The sequence below is a fragment of the Budorcas taxicolor genome, chromosome 17 (assembly GCF_023091745.1).
Source record: "Budorcas taxicolor isolate Tak-1 chromosome 17, Takin1.1, whole genome shotgun sequence".
Lineage (NCBI taxonomy): Eukaryota > Metazoa > Chordata > Mammalia > Artiodactyla > Bovidae > Budorcas > Budorcas taxicolor.
The window spans coordinates 13,817,479-13,841,527 of record NC_068926.1 but is presented as its reverse complement, the minus strand read 5'-3'; the positions used below and the strand labels follow the sequence as shown (position 1 = coordinate 13,841,527).

At 37.5% G+C, this 24,049-nt stretch overlaps 1 protein-coding gene across 1 annotated transcript in view; it reads right to left on the bottom strand.

The window, feature by feature from the left end:
* Positions 1–14,538: 14,538 nt before the first annotated feature.
* Positions 14,539–24,049, bottom strand: part of ANAPC10 (anaphase promoting complex subunit 10) — a 141,154-nt gene continuing 131,643 nt past the window's right edge. The window contains exon 8 of the transcript XR_008200815.1: positions 14,539–14,607. The gene's annotated coding sequence lies outside the window, so the exon portion shown is untranslated. The remainder of the gene's footprint in view (positions 14,608–24,049) is intronic.

Genomic DNA, 24,049 nt, shown 5'->3' with positions numbered 1-24,049 from the left:
ACAACACAGACATCAGTTAGAAAATAATATAATACTCCTCAACCTTCAGGACAGGAATCCAGTAAAATAAAATTTAAAAAATTAGCTTTTCAATGTTAAAACAATTGGACAATTGCTAAAGCTTCCATCAGCTTTATTAACTAAGCAACAGGTCATTATGTTACCAGTTTTATTGACTTCACGTGATTGCTGTCCTATCCGAGAGTTGACAAAGGTCCCTTCTGATGATTTACCTTTTTTCTGTGAAGTAGGAGGGGATCAGCTTAGAATGAGGATCCAAGGGACAAGGGATGAAAGAGCATCCTACACCATCAATTATGAAGGTATTTTAATAGCAAATTCATCAAAGAATTTATGTAACAAATGTAATCTGCAGTGGCAATCTGATTAAGCAGAGAATTAGCATTTGAAATTCATCTTTTAATCTAATTATATATCTCTAGCATTTAATTATAAGCAATGCACAAAAGACTTCAGTACTACACAATCAATGATATCAAAGATATATCACCTAGAGAAAAGATCCAAAGATTTCCAGTCCAATTGACAGAAGGTACATGGGCATGCACACCTATACTCATGAAATGTTTCTTTTTGTTGTTTGTTTGTTGTTTTATTCCCATTCTAATCAAAAGTTGTCTTCATCAGAATCCAAATAGTTTCATGTAATAGGTGAATGTGATTAAGTCTATCACTAAGTCAATAAGGAAGGCAATGATTTATAAAACATTTCTGGACCACAGCTGTCTGAGAACTGCTAAATGCTAAAAGTTCTTCCTATAAAAGAAAAATACCAAATTTTTCACAAAATTTCAGAGCATTCATAGGCCTCCATGTTGCATCAGTTGGCTATGACTGACGGCATAACACACCAACCTAAAAGTAATAGCTTAAGACCACACAATTTACCTGAAAAGTCTTTGATGACAGTTTAGGCTGGATTCAGCTGAGTGATTTCTCTAGTCTTATGTGGGTTCCCCTCTACCACTCTGGTGAGCCACAGGTCAATGATGGGTGTCACTTATGCTTCTGGGTGGTGGCTCTTAGAGGCAAGGACACCTTGGCCCCATTTCATACAGTTTATCATCCTCAAGCAAGCTGCTTGGACTTATTCTCATAGTGGAGACAGGTGGCCAAGAGAGAGTTGAAATAATAAAGGCCTAATTTCATAACTGTTACTACTGCTTCATTCTATTGATCAAAGCAAGTCACAAAGCCATCCCAGATTCAGAGGACTGAAGTAAGATGTTATAAAATCATATTGCAAAGGATATCACTACAAAAAGGGATACAAAATTGAGACCAATTTTTTCATCAGTTTAAAACACAAATCATGAATATAGGTTAATAATTTTCTTCAACAAAAATGAAATAATAGGGGTTAAAAGAAAAAAGCAAGAGAATATTTTTATTGTGACATATGAGTGCACAAATGAAAAACTGACATTCCAAAAAATGAAGTCCAGAGCCAATCGAATACCATTTTCCTAGGGACAAGCAAGAAACCATCAATGCTTTTCCTTTCTGAAAGATAATATTTTAGAAAATAAATATACTCCACAGAGCTTTAAGTTCTCATTTTGGCATCAAAATAGAATACCATGGATTTTGCATATATTTAGCAGGGTAAAGTTAGGAATATTGGTGGACTAGAAGAGGAAAGTGATATAGTTCAGTTAATCGCTTCTGTCGTTCCCTTCACCTCCTGCCTTCAATCTTTCCCAGCATCAGGGTCTCTTCTAATGATTCAATTCCTTGCATCAGGTGGCCAAAGTATTGGAGTTTCAGCTTCAGCATCAGTTTTTCCAATGAATATTCAGGACTGGTTTCCTTCAGGATGGACTGGTTGGATCTCCTTGCAGTCCAGGGACTCTCAAGAGTCTTTTCCAACACCACAGTTCAGAAGTATCAATTCTTCAGCGCTCAGCTTTCTTTACAGTCCAACTCTCACATCCATACATGACTACTGGAAAACCATAGCTTTGACTAGACAGACCTTTGCTGGCAAAATAATGTCTCTGTTTTTTAATATGTTGTCTAGGTTGGTCATAACTTTCCTTCCAAGGAGCAAGTGTCTTTTAAATTCATGGCTACAGTCACCATCTGCAGTGATTTTGGAGCCCCAAAACAATAGTCTGTCACTGTTTCCATTGTTTCCGCAACTATTTGCCATGAAATGATGGCACCAGATGCCATGATCTTAGTTTTCTGAATGCTGAGTTTTAAGTCAACATTTTCACTCTGCTCTTTCACTTTCATCAAGAGGCTCTTTAGCTCCTCTTCACTCTCTGCCATAAGGGTGGTGTCATCTGCATATCTGAGGTTATTGATATTTTTCCTGGCAATCTTGACTCCAGCTTATGCTTCATCGAGTCCATCGTTTCTCATGATGTACTCTGCGTATAAGCTAAATAAGCAGGGTGACAATACACAGCCTTGATGTACTCTTTTTACTATTTGGAACCAGTCTGTTGTTCCATGTCCAATTCTAAATGTTGCTTCTTGACCTGCATACAGAATTCTCAGGAGGCAGGTCATGTGTTCTGGTATTCCATCTCTTTCAGAATTTTCAACAGTTTATTGTGATCCAGACGGGCAAAGGCATTGGCATAGTCAATAAAGAGAAATAGATGTTTTCCTGGAACTCTCTTGCTTTTTCGATGATCCAGCGAATGTTGGCAATGTGATCTCTGGTTCATTGGCCTTTTCTAAATCCAGCTTGAACATCTGGAAGTTCACAGTTCATGTACTGTTGAAGCCTGGTTTGGAGAATTTTGAGCATTACTTTGCTAGTGTGTGAAATGAGTGCAATTGTGTGGTAGTTTGAACATTCTTTGGCATTGCCTTTCTTTGGGATTGGAATGAAAACTGACCTTTTCCAGTCCTGTGGCCACTGCTGAGTTTTCCACATTTTCTGGCATACTGAGCGCAGCAGCATCTTTTAGCATTTTCAATAGCTCAACTAGAGTTCCATCACTTCCACTAGCTTTGTTCATAGTGATGCTTCCTAAGGCCCACTTGACTTCACATTCCAGGATGTTTGGCTCTAGTTGAGTGATCACACCATTGTGATTATCTGGGTCATGAAGATCTTGTTTGTATAGTTCTTCTGTGTATTCTTGCCACCTCCTCTTAATATCTTCTGCTTCTTTTCAGTCCATGCCATTTCTGTCCTTTATTGAGCCCATCTTTGCATGAAATGTTCCCTTGGTATCTCTAATTTTCCTGAAGAGATATCTAATCTTTCCTATTCTATTGCTTTCCTCCATTTCTTTGCATTGATCACTGAGGAAGGCTTTCTTATTTCTTTGCTATTCTTTGGAACTCTCCATTCAAATGGGTATATCTTTCCTTTTACCATTTGCCTTTCACTTCTCTTCTTTTGACAGCTATTTGTAAGGCCTCCTCAGACAGCCATTTTGCTTTTTTTCATTTCTTTTTCTTAGGGATGGTCTTGATCCCTGCCTCCTGTCCAATCTCATGAACCTCCGTCCATAGTTCATCAGGCACTCTGTTTATCAGATTTAATCTTTTGAATCTATTTGTCACTTCCACTGTATAATTGTAAGGGATTTGATTTAGGTCATACCTGAATGGCCTAGTGGTTTTCCCTACTTTCTTCAATTTAAGTCTGAATTTGGCAATAAGGAGTTCATGATCTGAACCACAGTCCGCTCCTGGTCTTGTTTTTGCTGACTGTATAGAGCTTCTCCATCTTTGGCTGCAAAGAATATAATTAATCTGATTTCAGTGTTGACCCCTGGTGATGCCCATGTATAGAGTCTTTTCTTGTGTTGTTGGAAGAGGGTGTTTGCTATGACCAGTGTGTTCTCTTGGCAAAACTCTGTTAGTTTTTGCCCTGCTTTATTCTGTACTCCAAAGCCAAATTTGCCTGTTACTCCAGGTGTTTCTTGACTTCCTGCTTTTGCATTCCAGTCCCCTATCATGAAAAGGACATCTTTTTTGGGTGTTAGTTCTAGAAGGTCTTGTAGGTCTTCATAGAACCATTCAACTTCAGCTTCTTCAGCATTACTGGTCAAGGCATAGGCTTGGATTATTGTGATATTGAATGGTTTGCCTTGGAAAGGAACAGAGATCATTCTGTCGTTTTTGAGATTGCATCCGAGTACTGCATTTTGGATTCTTTTGTTGACTATGATGGCTACTTTTCTTTTTTTCACTTCTTTTAAGGGATTCCTGCCCGCATTAGTAGATATAATGGTCATCTGAGTTAAATTCACCCATTCCTGTCCATTTTCATTCACTGATTCCTGAAATGTCGATGTTCACTCTTCCCATCTTGTGCTTGACCACTTCCAATTCGCCTTGATTCATGGACCTGACTCCAGTTTCCTATGCAATATTGCTCTTTACAGCATGAGACTTTACTAAATGTTATTCTAAATGTTTGTGTCAGTTTTTATGCCCAACTCTATGGAAATCATAAAGGAATTTACATTTTTCCATGGAAGATGGATCCTATAGTAAATAACAAAAACATCTTCTACTAAACCAGAATCCTAGAAAGCAGTATTTCCATAAAGCACGGGAAAACCTTAGGACAAAAATTCCAAACAGGAAATATTGAACTCATAACATACTCTGAGTCTATGACGATTGATCCAGTGATTGCTATAGCATCGTGAAAAAGTCAGTTGTTGGGGTTTCCCTGGTAGCTCTGTGGTAAAGAATCTGCCTGCCAGTGCACAGACATGGGTTTGATCCCTCATCCAGGAAGACCCCACATGCCACAGAGCAACTAAGCCATGTGCCACAACTACTGAGCCTGTGTTCTAGAACCCAAGCGCTGCAACTACTAAAGCCCATGAGCCTAGAGCCTGCGCTCCATGACAAGCCACCGGAATGAGGAACTCGCACACAACTAGAGAGTAGCCCCTCTCCCTACAACTAGAGGAAAGTCCATGCAGCAGCGAAGATCCAGGACTGCCACAAATAAATAAATGTTTTAGCAAATTGGCTGTCAATATGCTGAGTGTAATCTTATTCTTACCCCCTAGAAAGAATAGCCAAAAAAGAACTGACGATAGGAAATTCAGTATATAATTGAGAATAATTGATTGGATTTAGCAAAATGTGAGTTCTTTATTCAGATGCATTGAGTTTACATCAGACTTTGCCATTATCAAATGCTGCTGTTGCTGCTGCTGCTGCTGCTGTTGCTAAAAAATCATCCAATGACCTCAATTATTCTGTATATTATTGATAAATTACATGCAGAGTCAATTCAAAGCATCATGCTTGATTATTGATAGATTCTTTGATTTACTCCTTACTCTCTGTAGGACCACTGCTTATTTTACATCTTCCTTATCTGCAAAGTGTAGGATAATAATTTTGAGGTAGTTATCCATTTTTTGGTTTGATTTTTTAATTACTAAATAAAGATAAGCAAGATTAGTCTCTGCTTTCAACTTATAATAAACTGGTATAAAAATGATTCTGCCCATCTACAAGCAAATATGAAGATTATTTATTATCTATGATCTAATTCTTTATCCCCTTAAAGAACAGCCAGCATAGTCTAGTCATATATAACAAAATATGGTAGGATGAAGGCAAGAGTTCTAAAGCCAGAGATACAGAAAGAATGAATTAGAAAATAAGGAATGAGAAAAGAAAAAAGACGTAGAAAGAAAAGAGGGCATCACTATTGTGAATAAGTGAAAGAGAATGTTTATTTCCTTGGGATTTAAACAGTGGTTGTATAGTGTCTACCTTCTTTTTTCACTAGGCATGGCAATTAAAACTACTGGCATAAAATAGCATAATGTGGTATTATGGTATTATTCTCATAGAGAAATAGGAGAATAAATTAATGCCAACTTGAAAGTCAGCATCATGTCAAGCAACAGTGTTTTAGCTGATACTCCATTAGAAAAAAATCATCTATGTCTCCATAAAGAAATATCCACTCAAAAACGATGTGACAATTTTTAGATATTCCCATTGCCAGTAGACACTTGGGAGGAAAAGACAAATAGTCATGAGCTGTGGACACTAACTATATTTACATAAATCACAGGTGGTCTATATTCCTCAATTTATTTCTGATGAAAGAGGAGAACTCTCTATCAAGACTGAATCATTTGTATTTCCCCAATCATGCCTTCTTTCATTCCCCTCCTATAACCTGGAATATCTTTCCCACTTTTTCTCCAGAGCAATTCCTAATTGTGAATTTAGAGATCACTCTGAGAAGCACTCCCTGGCACCACCTCTCCTGCACATTCCTCTAATGGGATAAGCATATATCACCACATACAGTACATTGCAATGCAGATAGCTGTTCACTTGTCTCCTTCACACGTTGTGTCTGTGTGCTTAGTCGTGTCCGACTCTTTGTGACCACATGGACTACAGCCCGCCAGTCTCCTCTGTCCATGGAATTTTCCAGGCAAGAATCCTGGCGCGGGTTGCCATGTCTTTCCCCAGCAGACCTTTCTGACCTAAGGATCAAACCCATGTCTCTTGCATCTCCTGCAAAGGCAGATGGATTCTTTTACCTCTAGCACCTCTCTCCTTCACTCCACTCCTTGAGCCTGTCTCTCTACTATGTGAAACCAAGGTCCCTACTGTTTTCCTCGTTGTGTTCTTAATGCCTAGCGCACAGTGAGTAATCAGTAATTGTTAGTTGACTAAATAGGGCAATGTACAATAAACAAGTGAAGGAAGAATGGGAGGGATGGAAGCAGGCTGGGAGAAAAGATGATTGACAATGCTTGAAAAGTGAGAGCCTTAGTGCTCGGTCATGTCTGATTCTGCGATCCCACGAACTGTAGCCTCCAGACTCCTCTGTCAGTGGAATTCTCCAGGCAAGATTACTGGAGTGGGTTGCCATGCCCTTCTCCAGGGGATCTTCCCGACCCAGGGATTGAACCCACATCTCTTACGTCTCCTGCATTGACAGCCGATTCTTTGCCACTGCACCACCTACCACATAGGTTTTCTTGTCTATAAGAGAAGCGCCACTCCTCACCATCTGTGACTTATAAAAATGCGTTTATCACCAGATGTTGACCATCCTCAGTATACCCCATCTTCAAAGAATAGCACAGACTGTACAGAGCCCTCCTCTGTAATTCAAGAAAAATTCCACTCACTCACTAGCAAGCAACCAATGTGACTGTGTGAAAAAGAAAGTCTGAGAGACAATCAAATGGAGTAAGTTCAGATGTAATCTTTCCTGATTTTGATAGGGCATTCTGATTGTTTCACAAAACAAAGTTAAAGACATTCAGAAAAGTAGGCTAGGGGCCATGTTATATTAAAGAAATGAATGACTGATTTGGGGGTCACATTCAAAGGGCAATTACTAGTGATACATTATCAATTTGGAGAACACTTCCAAGTTGTGCTTCACAGGGATAATCCCTACATTTCTTATCTTTACTAATGTTCAAAATTTTTAAACATCGAATATATAACATTGTTTGTATTCTGCTGAAGATAAGTTTCAAATGACTTTGATGAGATGTGTAAATTTCTTATACAATGAGGTGAAAATGAAGACAAAATGTGTATGCTTAGAAAGTAAAATAAATCATTCATATCAGAATAAAGCATAGTTGACAGGTAAGCTTGACAGGTATTAAGGACAAAACACCTGGGAGTGAGTCAAGACTAGATTTGATCACGAGCAGAATGAGTTAGCAATACAATGCCCTAAACCAGTTGTGCTCAACGAGAGATGGTTTTATCACACAAGACGCATTTGGCAGTTTGTCTGGAGACATTTTTGACTGTCATGATTGAGGAGGGTGCTACTGGCATCTAGTGGATAGAAACCAGGGGAACTACTACACATCCTACACACAACAAAAGCTGTCCACAACAGAGAATTGTCTGGTCCAAACTTTCAGTGGAACTGAAACGGAGAAGCAAATAAGTAAAAACATTATGTGATATAAGGATGTATTAAAATGAATAACACTGGGAATTTAAAATTCCCCTCAACAATATTCTGTACCAAATCCTTATCAGAATATTGGGTTCTGTTTAGGATGTTACCATTTAGAAAGTATAGCCTGTGAAGGATTAGAAATAGTATCATGACTGCCCAAGGCTTGCGCTTCTGCTGGTGCAAGGCACATTAGGCTGTTACTCTCTCTCACCTATTAGAATATCTGGAAATAATTCATGTTGTCTGTTTTGAAGCTCAGTTCTATGTCTTGGGTTAGAATCAAGAAAATCTAAGATTCTTGGATAAAAAAATGCCCATTAATACACCGTCTGATAAACAGACTGAAAAAGAAAACTGAATGAAATTTAAGTTGAATGTTTTAGAGAATTAAGCCAGTTCTCAACTATGCACTAAAAGAAAATCTCTAAAAGTTAAAACACATAGAAAAAATATCAGCTATACTGAAAATATAAATACCACAAAATTCTAAGTGAATGAGCCAAAAGTCTTACATTACCAACATCAAACTATCCCCAAAGCTTAACATGTTTTAATAATATGCATTTTATAGTTAGAAATGTGGTTTCAAAAAAAATGAAGAGTGAGGGATTCCAGAGCAAAAGAAACAAGTCACTTTAGAGTAGACAACGGTTAGAAAAGGGATAAGGTGCTGGAAATAAAGTTAAAAGTGATCATTTTAAACAGTGGGAAACGACAAGCAAGTTTTTGTGGTGAGAAAAGTTTATTTTCTTGAAGCCACATTGAACAAAATGACACAGTGGAACCGTTTTGTGTGGTCCTGTTCATATTTCCATTGGATAGGCACTGTGCTGATTCTACTATATGCTTTGCAGCCAAATATGACAAAATGTGACTTTAAACAAAAATATGTATAAAATATTGTTTATTGTTTGAATTTCAAAACAAGAATTACATTCAGAATAAGAACTGCATGCTAGTTAACATTATAATCCATACCCTAAGAATGTATGTCCATAGCTTCAAGTCTAAACATTTTCTAAATTTTCTTTAAGGGAAAAGTTGAACTTAATATATTATTTAATTCATTAACCTGCTCAATATTACAAATGCACTAAATTCTAGTTTGATGCTATATCATTCAAAAACTACAAGGGCATAATTTTTATCATTGTCATTAATATGAGTTGGAAATGAAGAAAATGTAAGAAGGCTTCAGATAAGTATTTTTTACCTCATAGCCAGTGGTTTCAAACTCTTCCACAACAAAATCCTTTCCCAGAGATACCAACACAAAATTAAAAATCTTCCTTTGCGTTTTCTTACCTAGGCAGTGGGGCAAGTGTCAACTCTTGAATAATTAGGAATTAACCACAGTTGACATTTTCTAAATCAATGCCTTTCTCAATTCTGAAAAAGTCCCTCCTTTATCTCTTCATATATGGGAATTTCTAGTTCTCTCTATTCCTCCCATATTTTCTGGAGCTCCTTGTGAAGCAAACATCTGATCTCATTTTAATTTTTAAGTTAAAACTATATTAATTTTAAATTAGAATTCATCTTTCAACCCCTCTTTCTTATTCTTTTCTTCTTGCCTTTTCTCCCGTTTTCCCCCTCTGTGCTGCATTATTGTTACCTTCTCAGATCAATCTTTCAGTTCACGAACTCTTTCTTCAGTTGGGTCTAGAATACAGTTTAATGTATCCATTGAATTTTGCATTTTGAATATCTATAGTTTTCATTGCTAGAAGCTCTGTTATTTTTCAAACCTACCTTTTCTTATTGATAATATCTTTTTTACATTTTATGTTCCTTCTTTTATGCCCTTAATTATTTAATTTTCTGTAAAATATTAGTTGGTGATTCTTTTTTAATTTTCTTACCATTTAAATCATGGAAAAACAAAATTCCAGTCAATTTGTGGATTTTATTGATGTGGGACATTGCCCCCTCGCTTCAAATAAAGTACTCGCTTTTTTTATTTATTTGAGTACTCACTGAACAAAATAGTACAACCAAACAAAATTAAATAACTGAGTTATAAACTTATAAAAGAAAACATGCAGATGCTAGAAACGAGGAAGGAACTTGAAGAGTGGTGTTATGGGTTGAATTGTGCCTTCCCCAAAACTCATACACTGAAGTCCTAGCCCACAGTACCTCAAAATACGATCTGATTTGGAATTAGTTTCTCTGAAAATGCAATTATTTGAGTTAGGATATGAGTAGGGCAAGCCTCTAATCCAATATGGCTGGTATCTTTATAAAACCAAGAAGTTTAGACACAGACACACACGTGTAAAAAACATCATGTGAAGATGCAGGCAGAGGTTAGGGTGATGTTCTTACATGCTAAAGGACATCAAAGATAGCCGACAAAGCACCAGAAGCTGGGTGGGAAGCACGGAACAGATTTTCTTTCCAGGCCCTTAGAAAGAACTAAGCCTGCTGACACCTTGATCTCAGACTTCTAACCTCTAGAACTACGAGACAATACATTTTCCTTGTTTAAGTCACTCAGTCTGGGGTACTGTGTTACAGCAGCCCCATCAAACTAATGAAAGCGGTAAGCGGAAGCAAAAAAAAATGAGGTTCACTAAGTAATGAGGACAGTGATAAGCCTTACTATCTAAGAGCTAGACTGTCAAACCAGGGAAAGAAAAGGAATTCAAGGCTAGACTTTTATCCCAGGAGGTAAAACAGAACTGCATACATAAGGTCAGGGATCCAAGAGTGGTTCTAGTAACTAAAAAAAAAAAAAAAAAAAGACTAGACAAAATCTACTGAGCTGCGGAAATAAAAGTGTATGTACCTAAAGCTCTGGGCAGAAAAAGAGTCTACATATAAGATCTTATCATCTACGAATGGAGATAATCTTGCTTGCTTCTTTCAAATGGATGTCTTTTATTTCTTTGTCTTGCCTAATTTCTCTTGATAGGATTTTCAGTACTATACTGAATTGTTTTGGCTCAGTTGCTAAGTCATGTCCAACTCTTTGGGACCCAGCAGACTGTAGCATTCCAGGCTTCCCTGTCCTTCACCATCTCCCGGAGTTTGTTCAAACTCATGTCCATTGAGTTGATGATGCCATCTAACCATCTCATCCTCTGTCACCCTCTCCTCCTCCTGCCATCAATCTTTCCTAACATCACAGTCTTTTCCAATGAGTCAGCTCTACGCATCAGGTGGCCAAAGTATTGGAGCATCAGTTTCAGCAATTCCAATGAATATTCAGGGTCAATTTCATTTAGGATTGACTGGTTGGATCTCCTTGCAGTCCAAGGGACTCTCAAGAATCTTCTCCAGCACTACAGTTCAAAAGCATCAATTCTTCAGTGCTCAGCCTTCTTTATGGGCCAACTCTCACATCCGTACCTGACTACTGGAAAAACCATAGCTTTGACTTTTGACTATATGGATCTTTGTCAGCAAAGTGATGTTTCTGCTTTTCAGACATTGAACAGACGTAGCAAAAGCAGGAATGCTTACTGTTTTCCTGATTTTAAGAGGAAAAGCATTTAGCCTTTCATGACTGAGAATGTTTGCTGTGGGGTTTTTCATATATTTATATTATTTTTATTATGTTTTTTGGGTAGTCTCCTTTTGTTACTAGTTTGTTGAATGGTTTCATCATGAAAGGGTATTGAATTTTGTCAGTTGCTTTTTCTGCATCAATTGAGATGATCATATGGATTTTCTTCCCCTTCATTCTGTTAATGTGGTATATTACATTGATTTTCATATGTTAAATTATTCTTGTACCCCAGAAATAATCTGACTTGGTGACAGTGTATAACCCTTTTAATATGCTATTGAATTCAGTTTTTTAGTATATTGTTGACAATTTTTGCATCAGCATTCATAAGATACTGGTCTACTTTCTTTTTTTTGTAGTTTCTTTTTTCTGGCTTTGTTATCAGGGTAATGGTAGCTTCATAGAATGAATTATGAAGTATTTCCTTCTCATCAATTTTTGGAAAAGTTTGAGGATGATATTAATTCTTATTTAAATGTTTGGTAGAATTCACCGGGGTAGTCACCAACTCCAGGGATTCCTTGTTAGGAAGTTTTTGATTAGTGATTCAATTTCATTACTAGTTACAGGTCTATTCAGATTTCCTAATCCTCCATGATTCAGTCTTGGTAGGTTTTGTGTTTCTAAGAATTTGTTCATTTCATTTAAATTATCTAATTTGTTGGCATACAATCACTTAACAGTACTCTCTTATAATCCTTTTAATTCTAATAAAGTCATTAGCAATGTTCCCACTTTCAATTCTGATTTTAGTAATTTGACTCTTCTCTCTTATTTTCTTAGTCAGTCTAGCTAACAGTTTGTACATTTTGTTGATCATTTTGAAGAATCAACTTTTTGTTCTGTTTTGTTTTTTGCTTTTAATGAGAACATTTATTGAAACATTTTATTTAAATGTATCACACCCATTTTCATATTTTCATACCCATTTCCACACTATAGATAACTTTTTGTTTTGCTGATTTTCTTTATTGCTTTTCTATTCTCAATTTCATTTATCTCTGCTCTACTTATTATTTCCTTCCTTCTTCTAACTTTGGGTTTAGTTTATTCTTCTTTTTCTAGTTTCATAAGTTGTAAAATTAAGTTTATTTGATTTACAATTTTTTTGGTTTTTTAATGTAAGTGTTTATAACCATAATTTTCCCCCTTAGCACAATTTTCACAGCATTCCATAAATGGCATGCTGTGCTTTCATTTTGATTTGTCTCTGTCTTAGTGAGCTTGGGATGTTGTAACAGAAAATCATTGACTGGGTGGCTTAAGCAAAAAAAAAAAAAAATTATTTTCTCACAGTTTTGGGGAGTGATCAAGTACCTGCAGAGCTGGTATCTGGTAAGAACTTTCCCTTTGGGTTTTATCCTTACTATGTGCTAATATGAACTCTTCTTATGCATGTGGAGAGAGGGAGAGAGAGAGAGAGACATAGAGAGAGAGACAGGAAGAACTCTCTGATATCTCTTTTTATAAGGCACTAATCCTATTGGATCACGACACTGCCTTCTTACCTCATTTAACCTTAGTTCTTCCCTAGAGGCCCAATCTCTAAATACAGTCACACCAGGGTTAGGGCTTCAACATATGAATTTTGGGAGGACATAAACCTTGTCCATAACATTATGCCCTCAAAATTCATGTCCTCCTCACATGCAAAATACATTTATTCCATTTCAACAGCCCCAAAAGTCTTAACACCAAATTCTAAAGTTTAAAGTCCAAAGCCTTATCTGAAAATTATCTATATCATATATGGGTGAAACTCCAGGTACAATTTGTACTGAGGCAAAATTCCTGTCCAGCTATAAACCAGACAGGTCATGTTCCTCCAAAATGAAACTGGTGGGACAGGCATAGAATAGACATTCTCATTTCAAAAGAGAAAAGCTGGAAGGAAGAAAGGGGTGATGGCTTCCAAGCAAGTTCAAAATCTAGCAAGGCAAATTACATTAGATCTTAAGGCCCAGTTATAACCCTATTTTGTCTGATGCTCTGCCTTCTGGACCCACTGTGATGGTTGACCCACCTTCTGGACTCACTGGGGCAGTGACCCCAACTCCACAGCTCTACTGGGCAAGAGTCATGCCCTTGCAGTTCTGCCAGGCAGGAACTTGTCCCCACACCTCTGCTGGGAAAAGGCTGTCTGGCCCACTGAAACTGAGGCCCTGACCCTGATAATCTCTGAATTACCTTCTGAAACATTCTTCCCTTTTCTTGAAGAATAGCACATGTTCACAGCCAAACAGGCATACTGTCCTTTCCTGTAAAATCCAAGAATTCCAAAAGCCTTCCTTCATTTAGTTCACCCCTGTCCCCTTCCATTCAAACTGGTAGTGTTTCTGCTCCTATAATCCCATAATCTTTTCACTGAGTTACAGTATAACCATACTCTTGGTGTTCTCTTTACAACATGCTTTCTTGTTTTTTGCAATATGAAAAGGCTAAGAATTTTCCAGATCTTTAAGTTCTGGTTCTTTTTTGTTGAACAATCCCTTCTTTAATTCATAGCTCTCCTCTTGCATTTTACTGTAAGCAGTCAAGAGGCCCTGGTTTCACTTTCAACATTATGCTTAGAAATCTCCTCAGCTAAATATCCAATTTCATCATTCACAACTTCCATGTTCCACAAAATACTAGAACACAAGTCAGTCAAACTTCTTTGCCATTTTATAACAAGGATCTCCTTTCTTCCAATTTCCAATAACCTGTTTTTCATTTCCATCTAAGATCGCCCTGGAATGGCCTTTAACATCTATATTTCTATCAACATTCTCTTTATGATTATTTATGTATTCCCTAAGGAGGTGGAGGCTCTCCTCTTTGCTTTAAGATTCCTCAGCAGAACACATTTAACATCAATATTTCTACCAACAGCCCTTTCATGGCAATCGAGGCTTATTTCTTTTTAGCATGTATCCCCAAATCTTCCAGCCTCTACCCTTTACCCAGTTCCAAAGCCACTTCTATATTTTCAGGTATTTTTTTTTTTTACAGCAGCAACCTACTTCATGGTACCAAAATCTGTTTGCTAGGGCAGCTGTTAACAAAATATCACAGACTCTGTGGCTCAAATAACAATAATTTATTTTCTCACAATTCTGGAAGCTGGAAGGATCAAAGTGAGAGCTCTCTTCCTGGTTTACACCTTCTCAGCATGTCCTCACATGGCCTTTCTCTGGTGAGTGAAGAAAGAGAGGAAGACAGAACTCTCTAGTGTTTCTTCTTATAAGGATACTAATTCTATCAGCTCAAGGCCCCACACTTACTACATCATTTAACCATAATTACTTCCTAAAATTCTCATCTCAAAATACAGACACACTGGTGGTTGAATTTTCAATATATGGATTTGAGGGGGACACAAACATTCAGTCTATAATAGTCTCTAAAAGACACACACACACACAAAATGTGGTTAACTCAGTCTTATCCAACTCATTGTAATTCCATGGACTGAAGCCCACCAGGGTCCTCTGTTCGTGGAATTCTCCAGGCAAGAATACTGGAGTGGGGGAGGGGGTTCAGAATGGGAGACACATGTACACCCGAAGCTGATTCAAGTCTATGTATGGCAAAAACCACCACGATATTGTAAAGTAACTATCCTCCAATTAAAATAAATAACTTAAAATAAAAAAGAAATAAAAATATTATAATACTGCATAATACATTATTATCAATACAAATGGTACCAAAATTTATCATCATTAAAAAAAAAAAAAAGAATACTGGAGTGGGTTGTCATTTGCTTCTCCAGGGGATCTTCTTGTCCCAGTGATCAAACCCAAGCCTCCTGCATTGCAGGTGGATTCTTTACCATCTGAGCTACCAGGGAAACCCATAATAATAGGCTCTAAGCACTTTTCATTCCAATCCCAAAGAAAGGCAATGCCAAAGAAGACTCAAACTACCTCACAATTGCACTCATCTCACATGCTAGTAAAGTAATGCTCAAAATCCTCCAAGCCAGGCTTCAGCAATACATGAACCGTGAACTCCCAGATGTTCAAGCTGGGTTTAGAAAAGGCAGAGGAACCAGAGATCAAATTTCCAACATCCACTGGATCATGGAAAAAGTAAGAGAGTTCCGGAAAAACATCTATTTCTCCTTTATTGACTATGCCAAAGCCTTTGACTGCGTGGATCACAATAAACTGTGGAAAATTCTGAAAGAGATGGGAATCCCAGACCACCCTAACCTGCCTCTTGAGAAATCTGTATGCAGGTCAGGATGCAACAGTTAGAACTAGACATGGAACAACAGACTGGTTCCAAATAGTAAAAAGAGTACGTCAAGGCTGTATATTGTCACCCTGCTTACTTAACTTCTATGCAGAGTACGTTATGAGAAACGCTGGGCTAGAAGAAGCACCAGCTGGAATCAAGATTGCCGGGAGAAATCTCAATAACCTCTGATATGCAGATGACACCACCCTTATGGCAGAAAGTGAAGAGGAACTAAAGAGCCTCTTGATGAAAGTGAAAGTGGAGAGTGAAAAAGTTGGCTTAAAGCTCAACATTCAGAAAACGAAGATCATGGCATCTGGTCCCATCACTTCATGGGAAATAGATGGGAAACAGTGGAAACAGTGTCAGACTTTATTTTTGGGGGCTCCAAAATTGCTGCAGATTGTGACTGTAGCCATGAAATTAAAAGACACTTACTCCTTGGAAGGAAAGTTATGACCAACCTAGATAGCATATTCAAAAGCAGAGACATTACTTTGCCAACAAAGGTCTGTCTAGTCAAGGCTATGGTTTTTCCAGTGGTCATGTATAGATGTGAGAGTTGGACTGTGAAGAAAGCTGAGCGCCGAAGAATTGATGCTGATGCTTTTGAGCTGTGGTGTTGGAGAAGACTCTTGAGAGTCCCTTGGACTGCAAGGAGATGCAACCAGTCCATCCTAAAGGAGATCAGCCTTGGGTGTTCTTTGGAAGGAATGATGCTAAAGTGGAAACTCCAGTACTTTGGCCACCTCATGCGAAGAGTTGACTCATTGGAAAAGACTCTGATGCTGGGAGGGATTGGGGGCAGGAGGAAAAGGGGACGACCGAGGATGAGATGGCTGGATGGCATCACCAACTTGATGGATGTGAGTTTGAGTGAACTCCAGGAGTTGGTGATGAACAAGGAGGCCTGGCATGCCGTGATTCATGGGGTTGCAAAGAGTCAGACACGACTGAGCGACTGAACTGAACTGAACTGAAGCACTTTCTAATTTCCCTTGTGATTATTTTCTTTAATCCATTAGTTGTTTAATTTCCACAAATTTGTGAATTTTTCAGTTTTTCTTGTTATTGATTTTTAACTTCATTATACTGTGGTCAGAGAAGATACTTCGTGTTGTTGTTGTTGGTCAGTTGCCCAGTCATGTTCAATTCTTTGCGACTCCATAGACTGTAGCATACCAAACTTCCCTGTCCTTCGTCATCTCCTGGATTTTGCTCAAACTCATGTCCATTGAGTCAATGATGCCATCCAACCATCTCATCCTCTGTCGTGCTCTTCTCCTCCTGTGTTCAATCTTTCCCAGCATCAGGATCTTTTCTAATGAGTCAGCTCTTCACATCAAGTGGCCAAAGTATTGGAGCTTCAGCTTCAGCACCAGTCCTTCCAATGAATATTGAGGGTTAATTTCCTTTAGGATTGACTGATTTGGTCTCTTGCAGTCCAAGGGACTCCGAAGAGTCTTCTCCAGCACCACAGTTTAAATGCATCAATTCTTTAGAACTCAGCCTTTTTAATGGTCTAGCTCTCATGTCCGTACACGACTACTGGAAAAACCATAGCTTTGACTATGTGGACCTTTGTAGGCAAAATAATGTTTCTGTTTTTTAATATGCTGTCTAGGTTTGCCATTGCTTTTCTTCCAAGGGAGCAAGTGTTTTTTTAATTTCATGGCTGCATTCACTGTCCACAGTGATTTTGGAGCCCAAGAAAATAAAGTCAGCCACTGTTTCCATTGTTTCCCCATCTATTTGCCATGAAGTGATGGGACCAGATCCCATGATCTTCGTTTTTTGAATGTTGAGCTTTAAGCCAGCTTTTTCACTCTCCTCTTTCACCTTCATCAGGAGGCTCTTTAATTCCTCTTTGCACCATAAGGGTGGTGTCATCTGCATATCTGAGGTTATTGATATTTCTCCCCTCAACCTTCATTCCAACTTGTGCTTCATCCAGCCTGGCATTTTGTGTGATGTACTCTGCATATATGTTAAATAAGCAGGGTGACAATATACAGCCTTGTTGTATTCCTTTCCCAGTTTTGAACCAGCACATTGTTCCATGTTCAGTTCTAACTGTTGCTTCTTGATCTGCATACAGGTTTCTCAGGAGGCAGGTAGAGTGGTCTTATAGTCCCATCTTTTTCAGAATTTTCCACAGTTTGTTGTGATCCACCCAGTCAAAGGCTTTAGCGAAGTCAATGAAGCAGAAATAAAGGTTTTTCTGGAATTCTCTTGTTTGTTTGTTTTGATCCAATGGATGTTGGCAATTTGATCTCTGGTTCCTCTTTCTTTTCTAAATCCAGCTTGTACATCTGGAAGTTCTTGGTTCACATACTATTGAACCCTAGCTTGAAGGATTTTGAGCATTACTTTGCTAGCATGTCAAATGAGTGCAAGATAATTGTATGATATCTTTATCTTTAGATCTATTGAGATTTCATTTGTGATGTAACATCTGTCCATTCTGGAGAATACTCATCTCAAATTCACTTGACAAGAATGTGTATTTCATTGTTATTAAATAGAGTGTCCTGTATTACACCTATTATTATGGCTTACTGCATTGTTTAAGTCCTCTATTTCCTTAGTGTCTGGTTGTTCTACACAGTGTTGAGAGTTAAATATCTTTGGCCACCTGATGGCAATGAGCCAACTCATTGGAAAAGACTCTGATGATGGGCAAGATTGAAGGCAAAAGGAGAAGGGGGTGGCAGAGGATGAGATGGTTAGATGGCATCACTGACTTAATGACAGGAATTTGAGCAAAATCCAGGAGATAGTGGAGGACAGAGTAGCCTGGCATGCTGCAGTCCATGAGGTTGCAAAGAGTCAGACATGACTTAGAGACTGAAAAACAACATTGTTGTCTCTAACTGTTATTGTAGAAAATGTCTCTCTTCAATTCCGTCAATTTTTGCCTCATATATTTTGATGGTCCATTTTAGGTGCATAAGTATTTATAATGGTAATATCTTATTGATGTACTGAATCTTTTATTAATATACAATGTCTTCATTTGTCTTTTATACCTTTTTGATTTAAAGTCAATTTTGTCTAATATTAATATAGCCACCCCTGTTAAATTTTGATTAGTATTTGCATGGAATAACTTCTTCCATTCTTTCATTTTCAACCTATTTGTGTCTTTGGATCTAAAATGAGTTTCTTGTCAACAGCAGTTAGTTGGCTCTGTTTATTAACACATTCTTCCAATCTCTGTCTTTTGACTGGAGAGTTTAATCAATTCACATTTAAAGTCTTTGTTGATAAGAGGGACTCACTTCTGTCATTTTGCTATTTGTTTTCTATATGCTCTATAGCTTTCTTGTCCCTCATTTCCTGCATTACAGTCTCTTTTGTAAAAATTTAGCTAATTCTTCTACAGTGAAATGCTTTCATTCTTTTATAATTTCCTTTTGTGCATATTCTACAGGTATTTTCTTTGTGGTTATCATGATAATTACATTTGATATTCTAAAGTTATAGTACTCTAATTTGAATTCATACTGACGTAACTCCAAAAACATTAAAAAACTCTGCTCATTTATAGGTATGTCCCCACTTCTTTCAGTTATTGGTGTCACAAAATTTTATCTTTGTATATTGTGTGTCCAAAACTTAAACCAATAATTTGTTTTTTGAATGCATTAGCCTCTTGAAATTATGTAGAAAACAAAATGTGAAGTTACAGACAAAAGTTACAATACTTTTACACCAAGAAATTTTTAAAATGTACTAGCCTCTTAAATCATGAGGAAAACAAAAAAAATAAAAAATAAAAGGAATCATAGACTATCGTTCAGTTCAGTTCAGTCGCTCAGTCGTGTCCGACTCTTTGCAACCCCATGAATCGCAGCACGCCAGGCCTCCCTGTCCATCACCAGCTCCTGGAGTTTACCCAAACTCATGTCCATTAAGTCGATGATACCATCTAACCATCTCATACTCTGTTGTCCCCTTCTCCTCCTGCCTTCAATCTTTCCCAACATCAAGGTCTTTTCAAATGAGTCAGCTCTTCACATCAGGTGGCCAAAATATTGAAGTTCCAGCTTCAACATCAGTCCTTCCAATGAACACCCAGGACTGATTTCCTTTAGGATGGACTGGTTGGATCTCCTGAGACTATTGTTACAGTAATGCTAACTTTAATAAATATTGATATGCTTGCCTTTACTAAGATCTCTATTTCTTCATAAAGTTTCAAGCTATTGTCTAGTATCTTTTTGTTTCAACATGCAGGACTCCCTTTAGGATTTCTTGCAAGGCAGGTCTCCTGGCAAAGAAATAGCTCAGATTTTGGGAATGTCTTAATTTCTCTTTCACTTTTCAAGGACAATTTTGCTGGATATAGGATTTTTGGTTGACAAATTCTTTCTTTTAACACATGAAAATATACCCCCTTTGCCTTCCTGCCTCCAAATTTTCGAGTAATAAAACTGCTGATAATCTTATTGAGGACACTTCGTGTGTTACCAATTGCTTTCCTCTTGTTGCATTTAAGATTCTCTTTGTCTTTGACTTTTGACTGTTTCTTAAAATGTATGTATCAGTGTGAACCTCTTTCAATCCATGCTAGTTGAATTTCATCGACCTTAGATATTTATCTTCTGTCTTTCACCAAGTTTTAGAAATTTCTGGCCTTTATTTCTTCAAATACTCTCTCCTTCCCTTTTGCTTTTCTCCTTGTTGTACTCCCACAATGTGTAAGTTGTTCCACATGATGATATCCCACAGGTCCCTTAGGATCTGTTCACTTTTCCTGAACTTTCTTATTTTTTTTTCTGTTCCTCAGACTTGATAATTCCCATTTTCTTATTTTCAAGTTTGCTGACTCTACCTTCTGCCTGTTCAAATATGACTTTGAATTCTTCCAGTGAATTTTTCATTTCAGTTACTGTACTTTTCAACTCTAGAATTTCTTTGGGGCATCTTTTTAAATTTTCTCTTTATTGGCATTTGCATTTTGTTCATACCTGGTTCTTATGATTTTGCCCACATCTTTCTTTAGTCCTTTATTTTTATAGCAGTTGTTTCAAAATCTTTGTCCAGTATATCTTTCTTGTCTATCTCAATGATAGTTTCTGTTTATTTCTTTCCTTTGATTGGCCAATACATCCCTGTTTCTTTATATTTCTTGAGATTTTATTTTGTTGAAAATGGATATTTGAATCTAATAATGTGGTTCTCTCAAAATTAGATTCTCCTCCTTTCTAAAGGGTCTGCTTGTTTTAGTTTTTGTCTTATTTTGATTAAGCTTGCCCTGAAGTGTAAACTTATGGTCTTTGCAGGGCTTTTCTGAGCCTGTACCTTTTCCTAGGCATGTGTAATGACTTTCTAATTTCCCTGGATATGCAGTTTCGTTTGAACGTGCTTTTCTTCTATGTCTGACTTAAAAAGAGGAAAAAGAGAAAAATGAAGGAGGGTAAAGAAAGGAAGGTGCCAACTCATTACCTTCCCTGGAATTCACTTGAACCAGAGGCAGAAAGGCTTTCAACATTGGAGGGGGGTGGTACAAATAATTGTTGGTCACCTCTGTGTCTGAACTTCCATGATCAGGCAATCAGAAGCAATCAGAACACATCTTCAATATTTAGAGCACAGAGTCCTCAATGCCTACCTTTGCTCTTGCAAACTGCATTCAAGCTGCTCCAAGATCAAGTACACAGCTGCCTACCTTGGCTGGTGCTTTGGAGAGGGAGGAGCCGCTACAGTGCTAACAGTTGAAATCAACTAAAATTAACTTCAGTTTACTGTCTAAGCCTTTCCCTGGAAGCTGCAAGCTTTCTATAGACTCCAGATTACAAAACAATTGTATCTTCTAGTGCAGTTGTTTTCTAGGTGAGAGGACAGATGTCTGGTGCTCTCTACTCTGCCATCTTCCCAGAATCCCCGTCCTCAGTTAAATGGTTTTTAAAAACACAGAGTCTGCAAATATCAACATTGCTGTAACTGAGGTGTTTTCTTTCTTTTAAAGTAAAAAAAAGAAAAAAGAAAAAGTTAACATGACCACCTGTTTTTACTTGGAAGAAATTCTAGAGAGCAAATGTATTTATATGGAATAGTGCTTCATGACATCATCAAAAAACCATGATCTGACTTCACGTGATTCCTATAAACATACAAATATTATTCCTAATGTTGCCAAGATTCTGTGATTCAAAATGCGGAGTGAAAGGGGAGAGAAATTAGATCTTTACGAGAAACTTACATGCATATGAAATCTGGACTCTGAGAGAGCTGACATTCATGCTATACCTTGGAAAACAAATAGAATGTGATTTATTCATTCACTCCTTTACTCATTCATTCATTCATTCATTCAGGGAATATTTATTGCATGCCATTATGTCCCAAGCACTGTCCTAGACAGTAAAAATATACAACAGTGAACAAAAAGACAAAGTCCATTTCTCATAAATCTTACAGTCTGACAGACACAAAAATAGTAAACACAAAAAATGTTATACATCATTGTCAAAGGCAGGGATCATAAAGCAGGGAAAGGGAATAAGGAGTGTCAAGGTGGGGAAAAGTGCTGCTATTTCTTCTGCAATGTTGGAAGCCCTCACAGTAGTAAATAATCTAATACAGTTGAATTATAGTTAATTCAGTCAGTAGTCAGGCCTTCCTTTCAATCAGTTAATATGCAACACCCAAATTAGCCTAACTTTCTCCACCTGGAGATTCTTTTGATCTTTTTTTCTTATTAAATTAAAGTGTACCAAAATGCTGTGCTTGTTGCTTAGTGGATCAGGCAGTGTGATGTACAAAAACCTGAATAAATACCCCTCCACCCCGACTCAGAGGTGTATGCAATTATTAGAGTGATTCTTTAAAGAACTTGTTAAAATGCCAAAATAGTGCCACAGAAAACACGTCAAATAAAGATTGAAGTTTTCTTTATGGAAAAAAAAAAAAGTGTTTAACGAGGGTTTATGGGGTTTTATAAAAACACCTTAACACCTTACAGACCTAAAGGGGAAAAAGCTCTATTTAAGTATCATGCACCAAGAGCAGACCACCCAATGCTGATGACTAGAAGCCTCAAACAGACCCATCCTTGGGAGCCTGTGTGGAGACCCTAATTTTATGGTCATTTTAATTGTATTTGGGTTATTACCTCATGCCCCAGCAAACACCTACAGTATTTAATAAAAATGAGCATAGAACACTGTTCTAGTTAAAGTATGTATTAACCAAAATCATAAACTAAGTATGCTTTGCCATAAATTAACTGGGTGTTTAGTGTTTCTTTGCCTTTAAGTTATATTTGTTTTTTTATAACATGGTAGGCTTCACTATGTACCAAATCAACGTTAATTGATTTAGTATTTGACACAATCTCCTATCTCTAGCTCATAAGCCACAAACACACCTGTCCTGCATACTACAAAGTGATAAATACAGTTAATCAACCCTCCATATATTAAAAAGAATGACTATAAAAATCACTGGGAAAAAAATTTTAATTCAAAAAAGTTTTAACATAAAAAATAAAAAGTTAATCACTGGGACTGAAAAATCAAACAAATCTTTTTTTTTTTTAAGAACAGGGTGGGGGAAAACTTCATTTTTCATTTGTCTAGAGTCTAGTTGTAGTGGTACTATTTACATCAAAGTTGATTCTCATTCAGAAAGTTGTGGTCTTCCTCTGCAGAACAAAATGAAGTACCTTGAAAAACTGAATGCCTTCATTTTACATTTGTCTAGAGTCTAGAAAATGGATTCTTATTAATTTTTTGCTTCAGTTTTCTGCAGAAAGTAAATTATCAGATGAAGACAGCATAGAGAATACAGAACTGATGTTCTCTACCACCACCACTGGCTAAATATTTCAGCAAAACTGCTTCAAATACTAATTTGTAGGTTCTTCTATATCCTTACCTGGTCATTCCATAATCCATTAAATTTAGATCTGTGCATTCCTTGCCCTGAACCATCACACCAAAGGAGTTCTTCAGTTCAGTTCAGTTCATTCCCTCAGTTGTGTCAGACTCTTTGCGACCCCATGAACCACAGCACACCACGCCTCCCTGTCCATTACCAACTCCCAGAGTCCACCCAAACCCACGTCCATTGAGTCAACGATGCCATCCAACCATCTCACCCTCTGTCGTCTCCTTCTCTTCCTGCCCTCAATCTTTTCCAGCATCAGGGTCTTTTCCAGTGAGTCAGTTCTTTGCATCAGGTGGCCAAAATACTGGAGTTTCAGCTTCAGCACCAGTCCTTCCAATGGATATTCAGGACTGATTTCCTTTAGGATTGACTGGCTGGATCTCCTTGCAGTCCAAGGGACTCTCAAGAGTCTTCTCCAACACCACAGTTCAAAAGCATCAATTCTTCGGTGCTCAGCCTTCTTTATAGTCCAACTCTCACATCCATACGTGACT